The sequence below is a fragment of the Adiantum capillus-veneris genome, chromosome 24, assembly GCF_014529385.1.
Source record: "Adiantum capillus-veneris isolate H3 chromosome 24, ASM1452938v2, whole genome shotgun sequence".
NCBI classification, from domain to species: domain Eukaryota; kingdom Viridiplantae; phylum Streptophyta; class Polypodiopsida; order Polypodiales; family Pteridaceae; genus Adiantum; species Adiantum capillus-veneris.
This window is the reverse complement of record NC_140954.1, coordinates 19,912,966-19,933,828: the sequence shown is the minus strand read 5'-3', so window position 1 is coordinate 19,933,828 and position 20,863 is coordinate 19,912,966. Positions and strand designations below refer to the sequence as shown.

The following is a 20,863-nucleotide window of genomic DNA, read 5'->3' as shown; positions in this document are numbered from 1 at the left end:
AAAGGCCCTAAAATGTTAAACCGCAAGAGGTGAATGGGAGAGGCTTGCCAAGCAAAATTCAACATATAAAAGAAAGTGATATGCTCCTATGATTGGCATCCACAAATACCAAGGTATTTGGAAGCCTCGTTAGCAGATTCTAAATGCTCCCATGGAGATCAAAGATTTGGATACAAAGAAACCAAAGCGATGAATTGATGATCAACCAGTGGAGGTAGAGCATCCTAGGGAAGAGGGATTGAAGACTAGGGATATAGTGTGGAAAAGTTGAAAAGAAAGAGGAGATAAAGAGAGAGACCTTCTTGCAAGCTCACACACACACAATGAAGAAGCTACACACTAAGAGATAGAGGGCTGAGATCTTCTTCTTCTTCTTCTAAAAACAAGTGTACATAACATAAGAAACCCTAGTCATATATGTAGTACAAACTGAAGAAAATGTGATCCTTAGTGTGAACCCGCTAACTAGCTATGCTGACTAGATAGGTATGCCAGCTGTAGAATCCCTGACAAGATCTATGGTGTTGTTCCCCAACCATGTCGGTGATATGAATGTTAGTAGTGGTCACCAAGGCCCATTATGAGTGCCAGCTCATGGAGAGCTCGACATCTCAACACTCCCCCTTGAGCTTGACTGCATCTTGAGGACTCCAAGCATAGTTCAAAAACGACGGAGCTTCTTAGCTCCCAGGGCCTTGGTGAACATGTCTGCAACCTGCTCCTTTGTGCTGACGTACACCAAGTCAATGTCTCTAGCCAGGACCTGCTCTCAAACAAAATGGTAGTGGACCTCTATGTGTTTGGTCCGTGCATGAAACACAGGGTTCTTGGCCAAGTGTATGATACTAAGGTTGTTACAATATATGACAACCGTCGTATCCATCTGCAGCCCTAAATCCATGAGTAGCTTGCGCAACCAAGCTACCTCACATGCTGCTACAGCAGTACCCTTGTACTCAGCCTTTGTACTCGACAAGGAAACCGTGGGCTACTTCTTGCCGCTCCAAGTGATAGCAGCACTCCCAAGTGAAAACATAAAGCCGCTAGTAGATCTCCTGTCTGTGATACTACCAGCCCAATCTGCATCCGTGAAACCATGTAGCTCCACTGGCACACTTGCTGCATAAAACAATGCATAATTTAATGTGGCCCTCACATAGCGCAAAGTGCATTGCATTGAATCCAAATGTGACTTCTTTGGAACCTGCATAAACTGGCTTTCCAAGCCCACCATGTAGTTCAAATCCGATCGCGTGATAGTCAAGTAAATCAAGTTGCCCACAATCCTACGATACATAGTGACATTCTCGAGTGCATTTCCATCATGAGCACTCAACTTTACATTCACATCTAAGGGCATAGAAATTGGCTTGCAATCAGCCATACCATACTTGGACAACATGTCCAATGCATACTGTCTCTGGGACAACCATATACCCTCAGTGGTGCGAATAACCTCAATGCCAAGAAAGTAGCGAGCTCTCCCAACTCTTTCATCTCAAACTCCTGCTTGAGAAGACCCTTTACATGCTCAATCTCTGCCTCACTGTCACCCACAATGATCAAGTCATCTACATAGATGGTAATAAGCACAATCCCAACATCACTCTTACATACATAGAGTGAATGATCCGCATGTGACATATGAAAACCAAGGCGCAGAAGATAATGTGCAATCCTCTCATGCCATGCTCTAGGTGCTTGCTTCAGCCCGTACAAGCCCTTACAAAGCCGACATACATAATCTGGGTGATCACCATCTACATATTCAGGTGGCTGCTCCACATACACTTCTTCTTGCAAATCACCATGCAACAATGCAGTCTTTACATCCATTTGATGCATAAACCAACCTTTTGTTGTAGCCACTGCAATGACAATATGTACCGTAGCCATCTTAGCCACAGGAGCAAAGGTCTCCTCATAATCAATGCCATATGTCTGTGCATAACCTTTTGCAACCAGCCTTGCTTTGTACCTTTCTATACGTCCATCAGCCTTAATTTTGTACACCCATTTGCAGCCAATGGCCTTCTTGCCATTTGGTAGTGGCACCAAATGCCAAGTATGATTTACATCCAATGCAGCCATCTCTTCATCCATATCTTTCTCCCAATGTACATTTCCAACAGCATTCTCATAGCAAGTGGGCTCAACATCCTGCGTAACCGTAGCCATGTATGCATAGTGATGAGACACATAGACATCATAAGTCAAACGTTGCATAGGATTTCTAGCTCTACCAGATCTACGTGGCCCTGGATCACTACCTAGCATCCTTGCAGCCTCATTTGCCTTCCTCACACATGGTGTCCTGACAGCTGGAATACCAAACTCCTCATCTAGACTCTGCTCCAAACCATCAGAGTCTACATCAACATGAGATGAACCAGAAGACACACTGGCTTCACCAATCTTCTCTTTTCCTTTATGAGAAACCTACGTAACACATGGAGGTGTAACCCGTGCCCGCAATCTACCACTCCAAGCCCTGTCAATAGATACACTAGAAGAGGACTATCCTGGTCCACTGAGAGTCTTTGACTCTTGCTTCACACTTGAAGCATCCACACCTTCTTTTACATCAGCCCCAATACCATCTTTTACATCAATATACTAGCTTGCCATCTCATCAAACACCACATCTCTACTTACAGCAGCTTGCGCGTAATAGGATTATAACACCTTTACCCTTTCTGCTCAATAGAATAGCCCACAAATATACACTTTTCAGCCTTGGGATCCTATTTGCTACGCAACTCATCAGGAATGTGTACATATGCAATACATCCAAAAACTTTGAAGTGAGACAAATCTGTTTTCTTCCCACTATACTTTTCCTAGGTGTAAAAGCATATTCTTTTCAGCCATCAATGCACGTGCCACTTCTAAAATATGTATGTTTTTCCTCTCAGCAACTCCATTTTTCTGCGGCGTATATCTGCATGAAAATTGCCTGCGTATCCCATTTTTTTGCAAAGAAACAGAAAACTCATTGGAGAAGTATTCTCCCCCTCCATCAGACCTTAGCATTTTGATCTGTTTACCTGTTTCTTTTTCAGCCGCAACTTTGAACTTCTTAAAGTGCTCAAACACTTCAATTTTTTGTTTCATAAAATACACCCACACTTTCCTTGTGTGGTCATCAATGAATGATACATAGTACCTGCAACCATTCATAATGGGTAATTGCATATTATCACTCGTGATCAGTGGCTTTGTTCTTTGACATTGATCATAGCGTTTTACGTACTCATTCACATCATGGAATATTGTCGGCCATCAAAGTCCTGACCATAATATAAGTTTGGCAGTTGGATTCACAAACACATGTTCTTAAGTTTCCATCCTTTCCCCGTTTGTAAAGTTAGTCTCTGATTAATTGATAGTTGGCTACCTCAACTTCAATCACTCTTTTTCTCTGATTTGGTATCTTTCATCTGTATGTCCGTGTTTCAAATAGTTGTCTATGTAAGAACTCCATTTTGGTCTTGAGGAGATGTGAAATAAAGTAGTGTAACAAATGGGTTTTTGCTTTGAGCAAACTTTGCATTTATGTAAAAAAAATTCAGCATCCTCACGCAAGGTAGGTCAATCATAGCCATCCAAAGTATTCTTTTTACTATTTCCTTGCTTGAAACATGAAATCCTCCCACACTTACATGCATAGTTTGTAAAAGATCATTCATCTGGTCTAGGTTAGGACAAATCTGTAGAACTCCATCTGATCCCAATCAATATAATCGTCCTGAGATTAGCACGTAGTAAGCACTGTGTGCCAATTGTCCTACTCCTTGCATGGTCAATCCGCGTTGACTCGTACAACTCATTGTGAATAAAATTAATGATGTTTTTAGCCCACCTTGGTGTTGTCTCTATATGAAATAAAGTTGCATCAGAAATATCATCATCGACACCAATCGGAGCTTCTCCAAATGTTATCCTAGAGAGATGGTCAGCTCTCAAATGGGTACGTCCCTTCTTAATGGCAACTTCAAAATCAAATTCAAGTAAAATAACAAACCACCTTACAATTCTCCCTGTTGCGCATGGCTTGTTGATGAGATAAAGTAAAGTCTGATGATCTACAAAGAAGATAAAGTAAAGCATACCCTTCCCTCTCTGTAGTGGTGTAGTTCTTCTCAGCACTATTCATTTGACGGCTTGCATATGATACTCTAAAGTCCATGTTCTTTTCCAAATCACCTTCACCAGGCTACGCCAGAACACAACCTATGGCAAATTCAATATGCACATGAAAAATGGTGTTCCAATCCGGAGCAATTAAAATAGGTGCTAATACTAGTGCAAGTTTAATATTTTCAAAATCTTGTTCGCAATCATCCGTCCAATAAAAAATTGTCAGGAGAGCGTATATAGGTCTAACTATTTCAGCATACAAGTAGATGAATCTACGGTAGTAGCCATAATGTCCCATGAAAACTTGAACTCCTTTGGCATTATATGGTCTTGGCAGATCAACGATAACTGCAATCTTGTCTGCATCAATAGATATGCCATTCCTTGACACTATATGGCCTAATATCTTGCCTTACCTAACCATAAATTTGCATTTATTAGGGTTAAGGCAAATGCGATATAGTTAAAGTTTCTAGAAGATTAATCTTAAGTGTTCAATGTGATCCTCTCTATTTATCGAGTGTATACAGAGATCGTCCATGAAGATTTCAAGGAATAATCCAAGGTAATCTTTGAACGCATGGCTCATCAGCCACTGAAACGTGTCTGGAGTGTTTGTCAACCCAAAAGGCATGACTCTATAGGCAAAGACTCCCTATTTTGTTGCAAATGCGGTCTTATGCTGGTCCTTTGGATCAATAGATACCTGATTATAACTTGAGAATTTATCAAGGAAACTATAGGCTTTATTTCCTGCTATTCTCTCTAGCACATGGTCTATAATTAGAAGAGAAAAATGGTCACGAACTGTGGCTCACACACACTCGGAGTTTTCCATTCTTCTTGGGCACAACAACAATAGGTGAAACCCATTTTGTATGCTTGATCTCATATATGAACTCAGCTACTAACATCTTGTCAATCTCTTCCTTGATTCTTTTGGCAAAGTGTTTGTTTTATGTATACGCATGCTGCTTTGATGGCTTAGCTTCCTCTAGCATGGGTATTGTATGTTGGCAGATCTCTGGATCCACCCCCTTGAGGTCTTTGTAGCTCCAAGCAAATACATCCTTATACTCCTTTAGAGTCGCTATCAAAGACTCTTCCTCATCTACAGAGAAGTCTATAGCTATCCACACATTTCTTGGTTCCATCCCAGGTTCTGCAATGTCTACCTATTTAGCATCTTCTGGACCATCATATGAAACTCTTGGCTCTTTAGGTTTTTCCCTCATTGGTGTCTGCAAGACAATCTTTCGATCTTGAATGGTGAATCTCTTGAAGTTAGAGGAAACATTGGTGGTATCCTCTTCCTCTTCAGAATCATCATCACTCATCGAGGACCAAGCTGTCTTGAGTACTTATTTCCACTCATGAAAAATGGCCTTTAGTTCTACCTTTGTCATAGCACTTAACTTAGTCTTTTCAAACTTCATTGAAGCTTCTGACTTCGACTTCCAACGTTTGTGTTTGTTTATTTTTGGTTGTTTGTTTTCTTTCTCATTCATTTTTTGCACTAGCTAGAAGCCATAATGCCATTTCACTTTGTCTTTGATACAGTCATTAAGCTCCCACGTAGTATAAATATTCATTTTTCCCTTAAAAAATTTGGTCGTGGTACAAAATTCTCTTTGTCCACGTCTTTTAACGCTTGTTGTTCCTTCTGCTTCTTTTCTTGGATAGCCTGCTTCCAAAATTTCCTATGACTCTTACAAAACTTGCTCTTTGGTTTGTCATGTGGAACTTCCAGTAATAGTTCTCTCTCTTTTAGAACCAATCTCACCTTTTCTAATTCAGACTCAGGAACTATATCATCGTCTTCCTCTGAATCCTGGTCATCTGAAGTTTTTGAACACCCATCCTCATCGCCTTCATCCGTTGAGACATAGTCTGAAAGAGATAACTCCCTTATTGACACCATATCACCTTGCAACAGATATTCTTCTTTTACTAGGTGCTTATCTTCTTCTCCTTTTGGCCCTTAAATTGGCATGATCATCCATATTGAAACGATATCATAACCATTTGGATCACAAAATTGTGTCGACTTTGGTAATGCACAGACAGATAGTGTGGCTAATGCATGGATCCATTCTTGAGGATCTAGTTGATTCTCTGGAGAAGGAAATGGAACATACGCCTCATCCATCACACTTCTATCAATCACCACTTCTTCATGCCTAAGATCTTTCCACAAAGTTCCACATATCCATAGTCCAACGTTGTCTACTGAAAGGGTTTCAACTGATTCTATAGAAGCACCCGAATCAAACTCTTCTACTGGGGATTTAGATACATCCTTGTAGCTATGATTTCTAAGATTCACTCGTGTTTGTGCACTTTCTTGACAAAGATACAAGTAATTATACCCCCAATCTTGAATCATTCTAAATTGGTGCATGAATGGCCTTCCTAAGATTACTTCTTAGCTAGTGTTTTTGCCAAAATCCACTATAGCAAAGGTATGTTCATACTCGATGCCACATGATTTCACCATTACATGCTCAAGCAATCGTATGGGGTTTTCCAAGCTTCCGTCAGAGGAATGTAAGTTCATTCTTGTCCTCCTAATGGCAGGTTTTCCCCATTTTTCCCAAATTGATTTGGTTACAATAGTTACTCCTGCCCCGCTATCTACGATAGCTATAGATATAAATTTGTCTATTTCCACTGGGAGGGTAGTATTTCCTTCATCGTCTTCACAATATTTTCCCACTTTGTTTAGTGGCATTGGTATGGGTTGTTTCGTATCAATCTTGTTTATCCCACACTCTTCTTTAAAGCAAGAGTCTCTTATCATACGTCCTTTCTTTGTCACACATGTAGCAACTTACTCCCATAACTTTAGTTTGATCTTCAAAAGATCCGCTACGGGAAGCGTACACGTTACTGGAGTTGACAACAATGACTACAAATTTTTAACATTCTCACTTTCTAAAGGGTTTCTCCTCATTGATGGTATTTTCATTGTCTGAGTGTAGCGCTTGTACTCTCCTAAGTAAGAGGGCATTGTGTTTAGGGTATGCTTGCTGCGTGCTGATGCTATACTTCATACTTCCTCAGGAAGGGATTGATTGTCTTCCTCCCAAGCCTTTTGACTTGTGAAGTCCACAATTGAGAAGGGTGGTGATTCTAGAGAGCCTTCTTGCTGTTCTATTTGCTTTTGCACAGCTTTCCACATCTCTTTTGCAAATGATTCTTCAAACTCTGGGATCTCGTCTCCAAGGTCTGCAGTTGTAAAAGACTTGGTCGGTTCAATTTCCTTAGGTGTATCCACATTTGGAATTTCCTCGAAAGGCATCAAAGATAGCGCTTCACTCCCTTTTTCTACACTTGGGGTAACTTCAATGATTGTTTCCAAGTTTGGTTTCATAGATGCAGGATCTTTTCTATAGGCAGGAGGTGGTCCCTCAAAAATTATTTGGGTATCCCTAATTAACTGCTAGTGGATAGCTAGATTGATATTTTCCACACGTGGGTAAGGGTACTCTTGTAGCTTGTTTGGCAGCTTTGTGAGAGCTGTAATCCTACTTCCATACACTTTCAATGCCGCATCTAATGGCTCATTTATTTTCTCGACTAGAATAGATCCTCCAGAATTCTTTTCAAACTCTGAATCTTGCTCTTTTTGCGCTTGGTTTGAGACTGTTTTTGAATCAATATTTGGTTTAAGAACTCCTACAAGCTCTTTGGGTATAAGGTTATCCCCGTCTGGACTAGACTTTGACTTCTTATTCTGTCTGCTATGTGTCTTCCTCCTAGGAGATTTTCTTACCGTTTGAGGCATACTCTGAACTGTTTCAGCCTTTAGACTTGTTTCTTCCGTTTGGATGGGTTTGTTTTAAGTTGAGATCTTATCACAACTCTCACTGGTACCACATCACTCTCATTCTCCAATGTTGTTGGAGATAGAATCACCGTCACAATGTTGAGGCTCATTGTATTTTGGGGTGTAGCAGCCTCAAAAGGCTCTAGTAGGCAATCTTTTGGAAAGTGCTCTACACTACATCCTAAGCAATACCTCTCCAAAGGTGGGATTCTTGGTGCTGCCATGGCTGATGCTCCTTGATTGTTTCTTAATGGTTGTCGCCGGTTTGGATAGTCTCTCACCAAATGAGGACCCTTACACTCAAACCATGGCCCTTTCACTTGTTGTTGTGCTGGCTCTTGCGTTTGAAATGACCTATTTGTCGTTGGATAAGGTCTTGGATATCCACGATTCCTTATAGGTTGTGGACCTAAAAGCATCAGCAAACTCAAGTCCTTATTATCTCTAGTAAATCCTTTTGACTTTAAGCTAGGTTCAAGTGAGGTGTCCATAAGCGGTTCAACAAGAGGATAAATCTCTTCTGTGTAGTACGGCTATGATCTCACTAGTTCCATGCCTCCTTCTGGATATTCATAATCCATGTATCTAAATGGCGTAGTGCCAAGTGCAGGAGGTTGAGCTCCTAACACTGGTCTAGCTTGTTTGTGAGAAACAAGATTCCTCTCTGTTCCCATGGTATATTATCTCGGTTGCGATCCTGAATATCCCAATGGTTGTTCCATTCTCAATCTTGCAATAAGATTGCAGTCTTGGGTGACATGCGTGTAGTTCCAGGAACACATTTGACAATATTGCTTTGATGGTTGGTTGTTGACTAGTGGGACAAAGGTTTTACACTCTTTGGTCCTATGATCTCCCCCACATCCTCCGCATACATAAGTCCCTACAGGAGTAGTCCTTGTGTACGATTGTTGTGGTCTATAAGATGGACGGTACAAATTTCCCATCTTCTTCAATACAAGTTTGACTATTTCTTCATGGTTTATGTCCTTCAAAGGTCCTAAACTTGAGTCTATTGCTCTAGCTAAAGGTGTCCTTTTGTCTTTGGTACTAGATTCTCCATCAACATCAAAGTTGTCATCATAATCCATAGCGTCAAGACAACGCTCATTGAAGCTAGTATGCTTCTTTGCATAGAGGTGTCTATGAAGAGTCTTGTTCATCAAGCCTTCTAATAAGATTGAAATCAATCTTTTCTCGCTCAACTTTTCCTCTTCGGGACTTCTAGCAATGTATTGCTTAAGTCGGTTTACACAATCTCTAACCGTCTCATGTGGTTCTTGTTTAAATGAATGGATCTTTGAGGATGCTCCATACTTGATTCCCATCTTTGAAAATGCAGCAATGAAGTCATCATCCAAGATCTGAGGTGAAACTTTAGAGCTAGGATTTAACGTTTGGAACCATGATAATGCTTTATCCTCTAAGGTTAGTCCAAAGCCTTCTATCTGTGTATGATAGTCAGTGACTTGTTTGGCATGTACAACTTGACAAACAGTGGTAGTGTATGATAGTCAATGACTTGTTTGGCATGTACAACTTGAGAAAAAGTGGAAGTGTGGTCGTACGGATACCCAGACCCGTTGTACTTTCTTACCAACTTTTGTAAAGTTGAAGGTCTCACCTTTTGAGAATATTCATCGTCATGTCTTCTTCCTGTGTCTCTACCTTTGGTCTAGTGGTGTTCTTTGTGGGTTCTAGGTGGTAGCCTTGGTGGCTCTGAAATAGCCGCATGGCTTGCTATTCTTCTTTTGACATACCCTACGTGCCTTGGCATGGGATATGGGTCTGACCTCATTGTCATTATAGGAGGCACACTAGGTTCTAAAATGGATCTCCTTGCCGTAGTCCCAAAAGACGTATCCAGCCTTTCACGTTCACGTACAGTCTTTCCTTTGGTCTCAAAAATTGTCAGTTTTGGAGCTATGGTCTCACCAAAGTACGTTTTCTCTTCTGGTCTTGCGGTTGCTCATGGGGCGACAAGTCCGCAAATATGAGAACGGTTTTATATGTTAAGTTCATTATTTCATCCCAATCCAACTTTCTATAGTTGTGGTTCATGTTATCTTTGTATTGCGTTTCAAGTCCTACCCATGTTTCCCCAAACAGTACATGTTTCTCTGGAAGTTCATCCATTAGATGTTTTGGAGTTACATAGTAGCTGCCTACGTTGTCATGGTAGCCTTCCCTGTTGGTCTTGTCTTTTTGGATCTTATCTATAGTGACTAGGTCCACTTAAAATGCTTTTGACTTTCCTTTTTCCTTTTCATCGTTCTTTTTAAGAATTGAAACATCATGTGGCTCTGAAAACAAAGGGTTCATACATGTAGGCTTTCTTGCTTTTTTTGTTGATATGTAGGTTGTAGGTGGAACTTGTGGTCCAACCATGCTGGCCATGTTGTCAATCTTCCAGGGCTCACTTGTGAAGATGTACCTTGCTCCATCCATGCCCATGTAGGAATATTCTTGGAAGTTTACCCATGGTTGCGGTTCAAATGGAGTATTGATATCTGCCAATTTAAAACAAACCCGCTTATAGGGATCCCGATATAGGAGTTCCCCATGAGAATTAGTCATCTCATACTTTAATATGACATCGTAGTCCATTTCTAACGATGCCATCTCCATGAATGGATTAGACTTTGCAGGCTCTTTCCCGAGGTTTGTGTTTAAATGTTCATGCATGTCTCTAGATTTCTGAGACTCGGATGGTCTCATCATCTTTGGTCCGTGTGAGTGCTCTTCTCGAGACATCTCACTTTCTATTTGCGAGTTTATGTCAAAAGATGATTCCGAACAAGATTCTTCTTGAATTGTCTCTAATTTCCGAATTGACCTGGTTTTGCTACCTTGAGTTGGAACTCTCAAGGCAGTGTCTGATCCTGGCGAGGAACCTATGGTCCTTTCGGATCGTAGATGCATAAAGCTTAACACTTTTCCTTAAGTGCTTGGTTATGAGTGTATCCTTTCTATGATTTGGTTGATGTATGCAAAGTGTTCTTATGGATGCAAGTGGTTCTTTTTGTTCCTTCTATGGTTTGGAATGCAAAGTGTTCTTTTGGATGCAAGTGGTTCTTTTTGTACATGCACTGGGATTACCCTTTTTGTCCGTTTTACATCATTTTTGGATTGAATTTGATTTTTATTTGATTGAATTCTCCAATTGTCCATAGCCCTATTTAGCATAAAAAAATAGTAAAAAATCTTTTATAAGAAAAATATACATGTGGGATACATGGGTGGTCTTCATGTTCAACCTACTCTTTGACCCTGTACATGTTACCTTACTGTACCTGCACCTGTTCTTCAAACATATACACGAGTAGATAGACTTGAAGCTCTGGGACTAACACCTTGCTCATTTGGTGACTTGGCTACTTGACGCTTAACTCTTGTGTCATACACACATTTTGGTTGATAACGATTTGGGAATTTCTTTGATTGTGTCTTGAAGTACACAAATTTTAATTTACCATACCTTGCCTTGGAAGCCTTCTTGATGATTGACATTTGTAGTATTTGACCCCTTTTTGTTTGATCGAGGCTCTTGATTACATCTTGCTTGCATGTATTGTTACCTAAGAGGTTAAGAAAGTTGCATATGCCTTGTTAGCATCCGTACTACTGCTTGAAAGTCAATAAACACCCCATTGGCTAAGTATTTCATCCATAATTTGATTCATATCTAGAATTGGGCTTGGATCAAAGATAGGGTGGTCGTGAAGAACTGAGATGATTCCATTAGATTTGATGCATCTTCATCATTTTCAAGAATTATTTCTTTAGGAGTTGTCTTTAGAGAACATTCTTTAGGGACCCATCTTTGACCTATTTATGATGTTGTCTTTGAAGAGGTCACACAATCTTTTGTAATAGTGAGTTTCTTTGGAACCCACTTTTGTTCCTGTATGATGGCTTGCCTTGAGTGAATACCTGGTGTATCTTTTGGTTCCCATCTTTGTCCTCTTGAATTAATTGGTGATGTGGTAGCCTTATAGCTTGGGTTTTTAACCACTGTAGATTTTATTGGTTCCCATTGGCTTTTCATTAGAATTTTTGGTAGCCACAGTTGTGCTTGTCCTTCATAGTAGACTTGATGTTGATGAGATTTTGTGGAACAATCCACTCTTTGTAGTCTTCAGACTCTTGGCCTCTTGCTTGGGTCCTAACAAAGTTTCTATCACCACTTGTTGCAAACATTTAAGCCACTGCTTTCTTAGGTATCCATGCCTTTGTAGAGTTATCCTTGTCTTTGGATTGTCTTTGACTTATTGCTCCTCCATTGTAGTCTATGCCTTTGTTATCTACTTTTCTGCTTTGCACCTTGGTTGGGTTGTCTTCTTCTTTGATGTTTGGTAGGAACTTTGTAAGCGGTAAACTCTGGTTTTGGCAACCAAAGTAATAGATTGCCTTGTGTTTCCAAAGACTTTTGAGTAGATAGCCATCCACTTGATGTCTGCCTTGTAGTTGTCTTGCGTTCTACCCATCTATATGCATCTCCATCACTTAATCTACATGCATGTTCCCTATGCTTTGGGACAAAAGCTTGGTGCATTCTTCTTTGTTGTGCTCTTAGAGATGGGTATTTAGGTTGATACACTTCTCTTTGTTGGTGATTTCTATGTTATGGACCATTTGTTGATAAAGGATGATGTTTTCTCCTGTGAGTTGATTAGGGAGATAGTTGTGGACCATTGTTGAGGTGGTTGAGCTTTGTGGTGGTGGTGAAGTTGATTCCACTTTAGCCTTTCCTTTCTCCTTGTATGTGCTACTAGTGGTTGTAGACTTCTTTGGTAGAGATTTTCTATATTCAAAAACCTTTGGTGAGGTTTCCTTTACACATTTGGTTAGCTTTACTACAACCACTTTTGACTTGCATTTCAAAATGACATTTGTCAATGGGCCCACTCTATAGTGCAGTTTCTTTTTGCCATCCATGCTTGACTGAGAACCATCTCTTTGTGTAGATTTCTTGGAGCCATGACAAAGAACTTTGCTTTCTCAAAGTGATTACCAATCTCCAAGATAAGATCAACCACTCCCAGCCAGTTACCAAAAGAGTTTGTGTTTAGAGAAGCTTTCACTACTCTTAGACAATCTTCCAACATACCCTTAGAAGTGGCCACCTATTTTGGAGATTCCTCTAACCTAGAATTTCCTAATAGAATCCATATGTAGTATGACATCATATTGAACTTGATTTTTGAATTTAGTAGTGCTAGGTAGCATTATTTGACCTTGTCACCATAGTGGAGATCAAGGAGTATCCTTTGTGACGGTGGATTTTTGCTTATGGTTGTCACTTGCCTTCGATTGTCTTCATTGTTAGCCTTGGTTGCAATAGTCATTGTTCTTTTGGCAGGTTCTAGCAATTTTAGTGTAGCCTTTAGCATTCTTTCCTCATTTGATCTGATATCTTCTTGAGCTACTTGTGTCTCTTGATGCATCTCTCTAGTTGTCTCCAAGTCTGTAAGGTCATCTTTGATTAGGCTAGTTCTTGTGAACCTTGGCTTGAGGCTTGTGTTACAGCCCCCTATTTTAGCTTGTACTTGGAAATTCTCCTGTTCAAGTGCATTCATCCTTTGTACCTACACAACTTGATACTTCTATAGCTCTAGGGATGATTTTTCCAATTGTCTACCCAAAATAAGTTCTTTTTGTAGGTTCTTTGGAGTCGTGACAAAGAATTCTCCTTTCAAAGGCTATGAATTGATGTTAATGGTTGAATGAACCATTCCTAGGCACTTCTTTGATGATTTAGAAAAGTTTGAATGGTCCTCTCAGCCTTATCTAAGGTTGGTTGCCCAGAGAGTACCCAAGTTCCATAAGACATGAAGCTCTTCTCTAACTTAAGTTCTACTAGAGATAAACCTGGTAGTTTGACACCAATTGATCCCACAATATCAAAATAAATCCATGTCAAGGTAGTGGACTTACTTGTTATGTTGGTAGCATCACTAGTTTGTTGTTGTGGTCGTGATACTTCTATGTCCTTCTTTGCGGTAGTGTCCACTCCTTGATGTACTAAGGGTTCCTTATTGTATGTGGTCACCTTTTCTTTATTCATGCTTTCCACACCCTCTTTCACACCTTCATGACTTCTTGTCTCAAAGCTTGCTTGTGGGATCTGCACTATTACAGCTCTTGATTGCATCATGGTGTCTATAGTTTGATCTATCTTTGCATTGTTGACTTGGAGCTCCATAACCTAAGACTTTTTTAAAAAAATTGTACTTTGGGGTAGGATTTGTCTCTTTTGAGGTGACCTTGGTGGAGATCTTAATGATGCCTTGGAGATGATTGAGTTGATGGTGTAGGACATTTCTTCTTATGATCATTTGTAGTTGTTGGGCCCTCTATGACACTTCCAAGCCGTATATCTTCTTTTCTTTGGATACACATTGGGAAGTCCTTGAAGAGGTGGGCTATTCCACAACCTTCACATGTGCGGCTCTCCTGAAATTCCTCATCCTTGAGTGTGACTTTTGGTTCATGAGTTTGTTGATACTCATTACCATCTATATCTTTGTATGCATATGTGAGAGTTCTCATATGTAGATACTTGAAGACTCTTGGGTTGTTAATATTCTTTACTTGAAGGGGAAGTAGCAGTTGGAATTGGCCTCCTTGATTATCTTCATATAAGCATTGAATGCTTGATGCCGTGGTCACTGGCCTTAGTTGGAAGCTCCCTTTAATCATGTATTCCAAAAGAGGCTTCATGCCAATGTCCTATCTTGGCAAGATGGTAGAATCTATTACTATCCGGGTCGTATGTGTGGTTGAAGCTATCTTGAGCCCTTCATTGACATTAGGTTCAAGCTCCCTTTGTGCAGACTTTGATGGTGAATTCTTGAGGGATTTGGTAGCCGAGAAAATTAAGGGTTTGGTTCCCTTCTTGCAAGAAGATTCCTCAGGTGGAATTGACTGAGTGTTGCTGGCCATTTGTGCCTCTTCTATGCGTGCTTGGATTTGATGTGCAACTACTACTTGTAGTTGTTGTTTGGGCTCAATGGCTATAGGGTTCATCATATCTTGCTCTATGGAATTAGCCATTTCCATGATCTTCGTCCCACTTTACATTTCCATGAATTATGATGTGTAGTCTTGCATGCTTAGGTGTGAAGTGATGCAGGTGATCTAGTTATGAAGTTGTCACTTCCTGGTGTTATGCAAGTTTTGTGAGTGAGTCTATGCACTTTTGATGTGCCTAGGTGGGCCACATTTGGAAAGACTTGTGTGCCTTGAAGTAGTTGATTGATAGAGATGCATTATGTGATCTCATGTGCTCAATTTCATATGATTGTATTGGTAGGGGGCATTTTGATTGCAACTATGTGCATTGAGAGGTGGTTGTGCAAAGTTTGATAATTCTAGTGCTCTCTCCACTGTGTCATGTGAAACGGGTGCTTATGGTGTGACTAATTGTGCCCCTCTATGTAATGCAATGTTAATGGTTGAGGGGGGAATATCCTTGATGAGTGTAGTGCATACCATGAGTAGAATTAGAAGCACTTGAAGGCATTATATTTCTTCCATGTTGTGATGCCCTCTGTAGAGGCTTCAAATGTTGGTGCTATCTGAACTAGAGATTTAAGAGAGCCTATCACTTCGATCTGTGAACCCTCCCATGGATATCTTGTACATCCTATTTTGTTGCCTTCCTTGATGGCCTGTGGTTGGAGATTGGGATCAAAGCCAGTAGGTGGGTGGCTAAGAGTAGGCTTTAGCATTTGTTGCTCATTGAAGTTGCCAATCTTGCTTGGAGTTAGTATTGTCTCATGTGTATTTGGCCTAGAAGTTCTATAAAGAAATAAAGGTTGATTGTCACTAGGATTCATACGAAACAAGAATGGAGAACACCCTTGTGTCTCTTCTTCTGATAGATTTGGTGGGAAAATGGGTCTATAGAGGCTGAAGTTGTCATCTTGGTACGCAATGTTCCTACCTATGGGATCCTCAAACATTTTGAGCAAAGGTTTTTTACTCATGTAATTGGGAGGAAATGGATAGAATAATTCAAAGGTTACCCCCAAACTTGTCTGAAAGACTATTGTGAAACCATACAGGCTTGGCAACTGATGGATTAATCCAGCATCTAATAGGTTTATACCACACATCAAATTGTCTTCTCGAGAGTTTACGATCACGCTCTATGGATTTTGAACACTAGACTCTCTTGAACCTACGATTCCTTGAATAGTAAGAATTGGTACTATACTGCAATCTTCATCATGCAAAGCTGTTTCTTCTTCATTTTGGTCCTTGTTCAAGATTTCATCATTTGATGCTCCACTTATCCCTCTATGAATCGTTGAGTTGACCCATGAAGGAACCTCAGACTCGTCTCCTATGGATGTGACCTCAATTTCTTCTATTGGCATCCTTGACACATCTTGATAGGAGTGATCTATCAAGTTGATGCATGTGATGGCCTTTAGTTGTCGAGGTAGATGTAGTTGGAACCCCAATCTTGAATCATTTTGAGTTGCCGCATGAACGGTCATCCAAGAATGATTTCATAATTTGGGCTCTTCCCAAAATCTACTACAAACATATGCTCGTATTGGACTCTACATGAGGTAGCTACAACCTTTTCTAGTAGTCCAATGGGCTCCTGTATGTTTTCATCAGTCAATCATAATTTCATGCATGTTTGTCTTATGCTTGGCTTACCTCAGATTTCCCAAACATTTTTCATGACAATAGCAACACCTTCTTTGCAATCTAGAATAGCCATGATGCTATGTCCTATGTATTCTACTAGCAGCATTGTGTTTCTAGCCTCCCCTTCATGATAATTCCCATTTTTGTTCAATGGTACTGGCTCAAGATTTTGTTTTGTCTTTTTTTATTCTTTTGAATCTTTTTTGTTTTGTCTCTTTTTGCTTGCAGCCTTTCTATCTCTCCATTCCTTCCAGCTTTCTTTGTTGCTCTTTTTGTTTTCACTAGGGACATCTCTATGTTGTCCCATTGTTTGTTTCTTGGTTTTGACCTGAGTTGCAGTCATGTCCTGAATGGTCATAACTGGTTCTGTTTTAGGTTGTTCCAATGGTGTGTGAAGAGATGGTGAATTTAGTGGTTTTGTTGGCCCTCTATTGGCCAAATGACCACCCATGTCATGCGTGTTTCCTGAACCAATTAGTTTTGATTCACTCAAAGATGCTGCATCTAGTCATTTCTTTTGACAAGTCCTAAGACCGCTTATTGATGCAATTTTTTATTGCAGCTCACAAATAGTTTCTTTTGAAGTGCTCACCTCGCCTCCTCAATTAAAAGACCTTCCTAGGTGTTTGAAGTCTCCAACTTCAATGTCAAATAAGAGATCCCGCACTTGGCCAAACATATCCATGAAGATTACGGATCTAGGAAATCTCTTAGCCCTATTGAAGAAAACATAAAGTACTTTTTCATCGATCAAGCTATGCTTTAATGGGTTCTTTCTATGATAGAAGAACTCACTCCCCGAGTCATTCCTCTTGTATAAGGCTCTATTGTCATCATCTATGAGGACTCTTTTTGTTACTACCTCATTGATTATCTTGAGGTTTGGTTGGGGGACTGAACTAGATGGTACTTCATCTACATAGTGTGCTTCCCTCGATACTATCCATCTTAGCACATCTACTACATCAGGGTTATCTATTAATAGATATGTCGATACGTCTCTACCCATGTAGCAATTTTGTTTGAGTAATATCTTTCTCCTCAAGAGGCTTGTCAATAGGCATAGGGTCCTTGCCCTCTTTAGTTGAATGCCCTTCCTGAGCTCCAGCATCCTCTTTCCTGGGAGTAGGGTTTTGTTGTAGGAGCTCATTCTGCTGCTTCTTCTTTTTATTGCATTTTTTTGGTTGGACAATCTCTAGTATAATTGCCAAAGCCATTACACTTAAAGCATGCACCAAAAAAAGTCCCAAATCCCTGCTACATTGTTATGCATCAAACACTCGTGAGTGAGTTGTGTAAACCTACTCTCAAACTCATCCTCGGTGATTGCTTGCATGAGATTCTCCATTGACGTGTACACATGATCAGCCATATCCTTTGGAACCTACAAATGCAAATGTTTGAGTTACCATGCATTGTAGCTATTTATTTTTAATATTGCAATGTAAATATGGGCTAAATGTAATTGTGGAAGCAAGTGCTCCACCCATGCCCTTTTGGTGTAAGACTAGCATACCAACACATTGCATGCAACTTAAAGTGGATGTTATTCAGCACCCGTGTCACTGAATTCAAACTCCAACCATATGGTTCAGAAATCGAGCCTGCATCCTCTACACCCATATGTCTGACAAAATTACCCTTTAAAAAATGGCACATGGCCATCCTTTTCGAAGTTCCGCTAGATGGGCCCACGTGGCAGCCAAATCAAACCCCCTTCTCCATGTCGGACCCCCTCCTCACTCGGGTTTACATAAAACGTAAACGCATGCCAATCCATCACGTGGACGTGGCCCATATCATCTCTCATTTTGCACCTCACTTCCACGCCACCGATCCATTCATGCGGGCTAATTAATGCGCGGGTGGAGATAGTGGTGAGCCTTCTCGCCTGATGACATATCTCATAAGCGCGCTTTCATACTTTCGTGCTTTCATATAGCATGTGTGCACCCAATCTTGGCTGCCCGTGTTGTTTTTGGCCTGCCCAAAGGGCTAAGGCCATAGTGATGTGTTCCTTTTTTTCTTAGCAAAAAATCTCATGGAATTTAGAAATTAAAATAAAGGATGAAAATGTTTGATTGGTTAGTGATGTAGTGGGCACTCATGAAAAGGTTACTAGTGGTAGTGAGTGGGTGACAAAAGATATCGAGATAAAATATTTTCCAAGATTATATTATTGAATGTGCTCGGAATTAGAGTCTGGCCCCTCTTTTCTCGTGTCGAGACTCGAGTGAATGATGGAGGGGGCAAGAATTAGTCCCGAGGAGGGGGGACAGACTGATTCCCACTAGAGAGGAAAATCTTTAATCTTTAATCTCGTGTTGAGGTGCACGGTGCTCTCTGTCGTGTTGAGTAGTTTGCACCATTGCATGAGGTGCTTCTTGTGCCTATCGTCGGCATGCAGCCGGGGGACATGTGCAAAGCATGAGCAGGAGCATATTAGCAGCAAATGGAGCTGTGCGTGCAGGAGCACTAGGCAATGTGGTGGTAAATGGGTCGCAAGGAGGTCATAGAGCAGGAATGATCCATAGCTGAAGGCGTACTATATTGATTGTTAAATTTATTAGCAAGACAAAAGCCAAATTACTTGCTATCGCAGGCTCACGTCTATACTGTTGTGCAGGTGCTGACCTCGATCTAACACTCTGTGAGCATACTTCATGACGATTCACTCAAGGGAAAAGCCTGCAGGTTTTATAACAGGCAATACCTATAACCTAATTGGTGTATAAGTTGGGGTAGTACGCCAATGGATCATGGGGCAAATGCCTTCGTGCCTTCGACTTCTAGGTTATGGTCTCGCAGTCTCCATTTCTAGAAAGGAGGGACCTGGGTTTGGGCCAGAGCTGCTTGCTAACTACCAATTTGTTGGCACTGACGCTCCTGATCCTATATAAGCACCCATGTACCAGTGATATGGTCTCTGATCCACACGTAAATCGGCGCCCCTGCCCTGCGGTAATAAATTAGGGTAGTATTATGGAGTAATGGGCTTGCTATACCCGGGCGATCAATTTCCTGATTGCCTTTCTTTTCCCCTGCTTAAAAGTCCCCTTCATCCTTATCTTTTTTGTGGTTTCTTCTTGCAGGCCAAGGGCAACAGCAATAAGAAAAGAGATGCACTCACTCTTTATAGAACTGTCCTGTCCTCTCTCTCTCTCTCTCTCTCTCTCTCTCTCTCTCTCTCTCTCTCTCTCTCTCTCTCTCTCTCTCTCTGCCCCCCCATTGCAGGCCTCGTGATTTTATCACTGTTTTTTCTCTTGTTTTAAAGCCTAAACGTTAGGGGTGTGTGTAAACAACACTAAATTTGAGGGTTTGACGAAGAGGTTTTTGTGGAGCCCCTTCTGTTTGTATTCTACTATTTACACAAATGGCTACGGCTGCTATGACGAAGAACCAAAAGAAGAAGATGAAGTGATGACAGAAGCAGGGGGATGTGCAGCAAGATTGGCAGAGTGGGCTGGTTTGTGTGGAGTTTTGCGAGCCGGATTTAGCATTTTGGCTAACCTTTGATCCGGACCTCCCAACAGCCGAGGCAGCTACTCGCTGTGTGTCTCGTGCGGAACAGGCATACGGTGCCTTTGGGATGGATCCGCAACAGTTGAGGCTCTATTTAGAGCCTCTAAGCGCGCTTATAGTTAGTGATTGGGCTAGAAGGACCTCTCCCACTCCGCCAACCGTTCTCATGACGGCTGCAGGAGATCTGGGACTCTTTGCCAAAGTACACGCCATGAATGAGCTTACGGAAGATCAAGAAGCAGAAAAAACAGATGAGAAAAAAGAAATAGAAGGGGACGGACAGACTTGAAGGCTTTGGCACAGAAGGTTGCTGCATTTACAGACAAAATCTGTACGTTGAAAGTGGACAATGGTGCATTGACAGATAAGGTAGTAACATTGACAGATGAGGTTTCTATCATAATAATCAATATCTGATTCTCCTAAATGATTTTCTCATGTTAAACTGATCATTTAATATGGGGAAGTGCCAGGGGAGAAAAAGCTAGAATATTGGTTAAGCTAGCAGACCGGCCATAGTAGGGATCCAAAGGAGGGAAAATAGGGATCCAAAGGGGGGGCCATCTGCAAAAGAGCCATGTGCAACAATGGGCTAAAAAGACCCTAAGGTTCAGCCCATTAGGACTTCTAAAATGCTAAGGTTCCAAAATTCAAAGGTTGTGTCCAAAGGTCAACCATAGGGGAATTGGATGCTTTGTGTGTGTC

The 20,863-nt window shown here is 40.9% G+C and overlaps 1 pseudogene; it reads left to right on the top strand.

Annotated features, from left to right (window-relative positions):
* Positions 1 to 20,009: 20,009 nt before the first annotated feature.
* Positions 20,010 to 20,575, top strand: LOC147426049 (uncharacterized; annotated as a pseudogene).
* Positions 20,576 to 20,863: the final 288 nt, after the last annotated feature.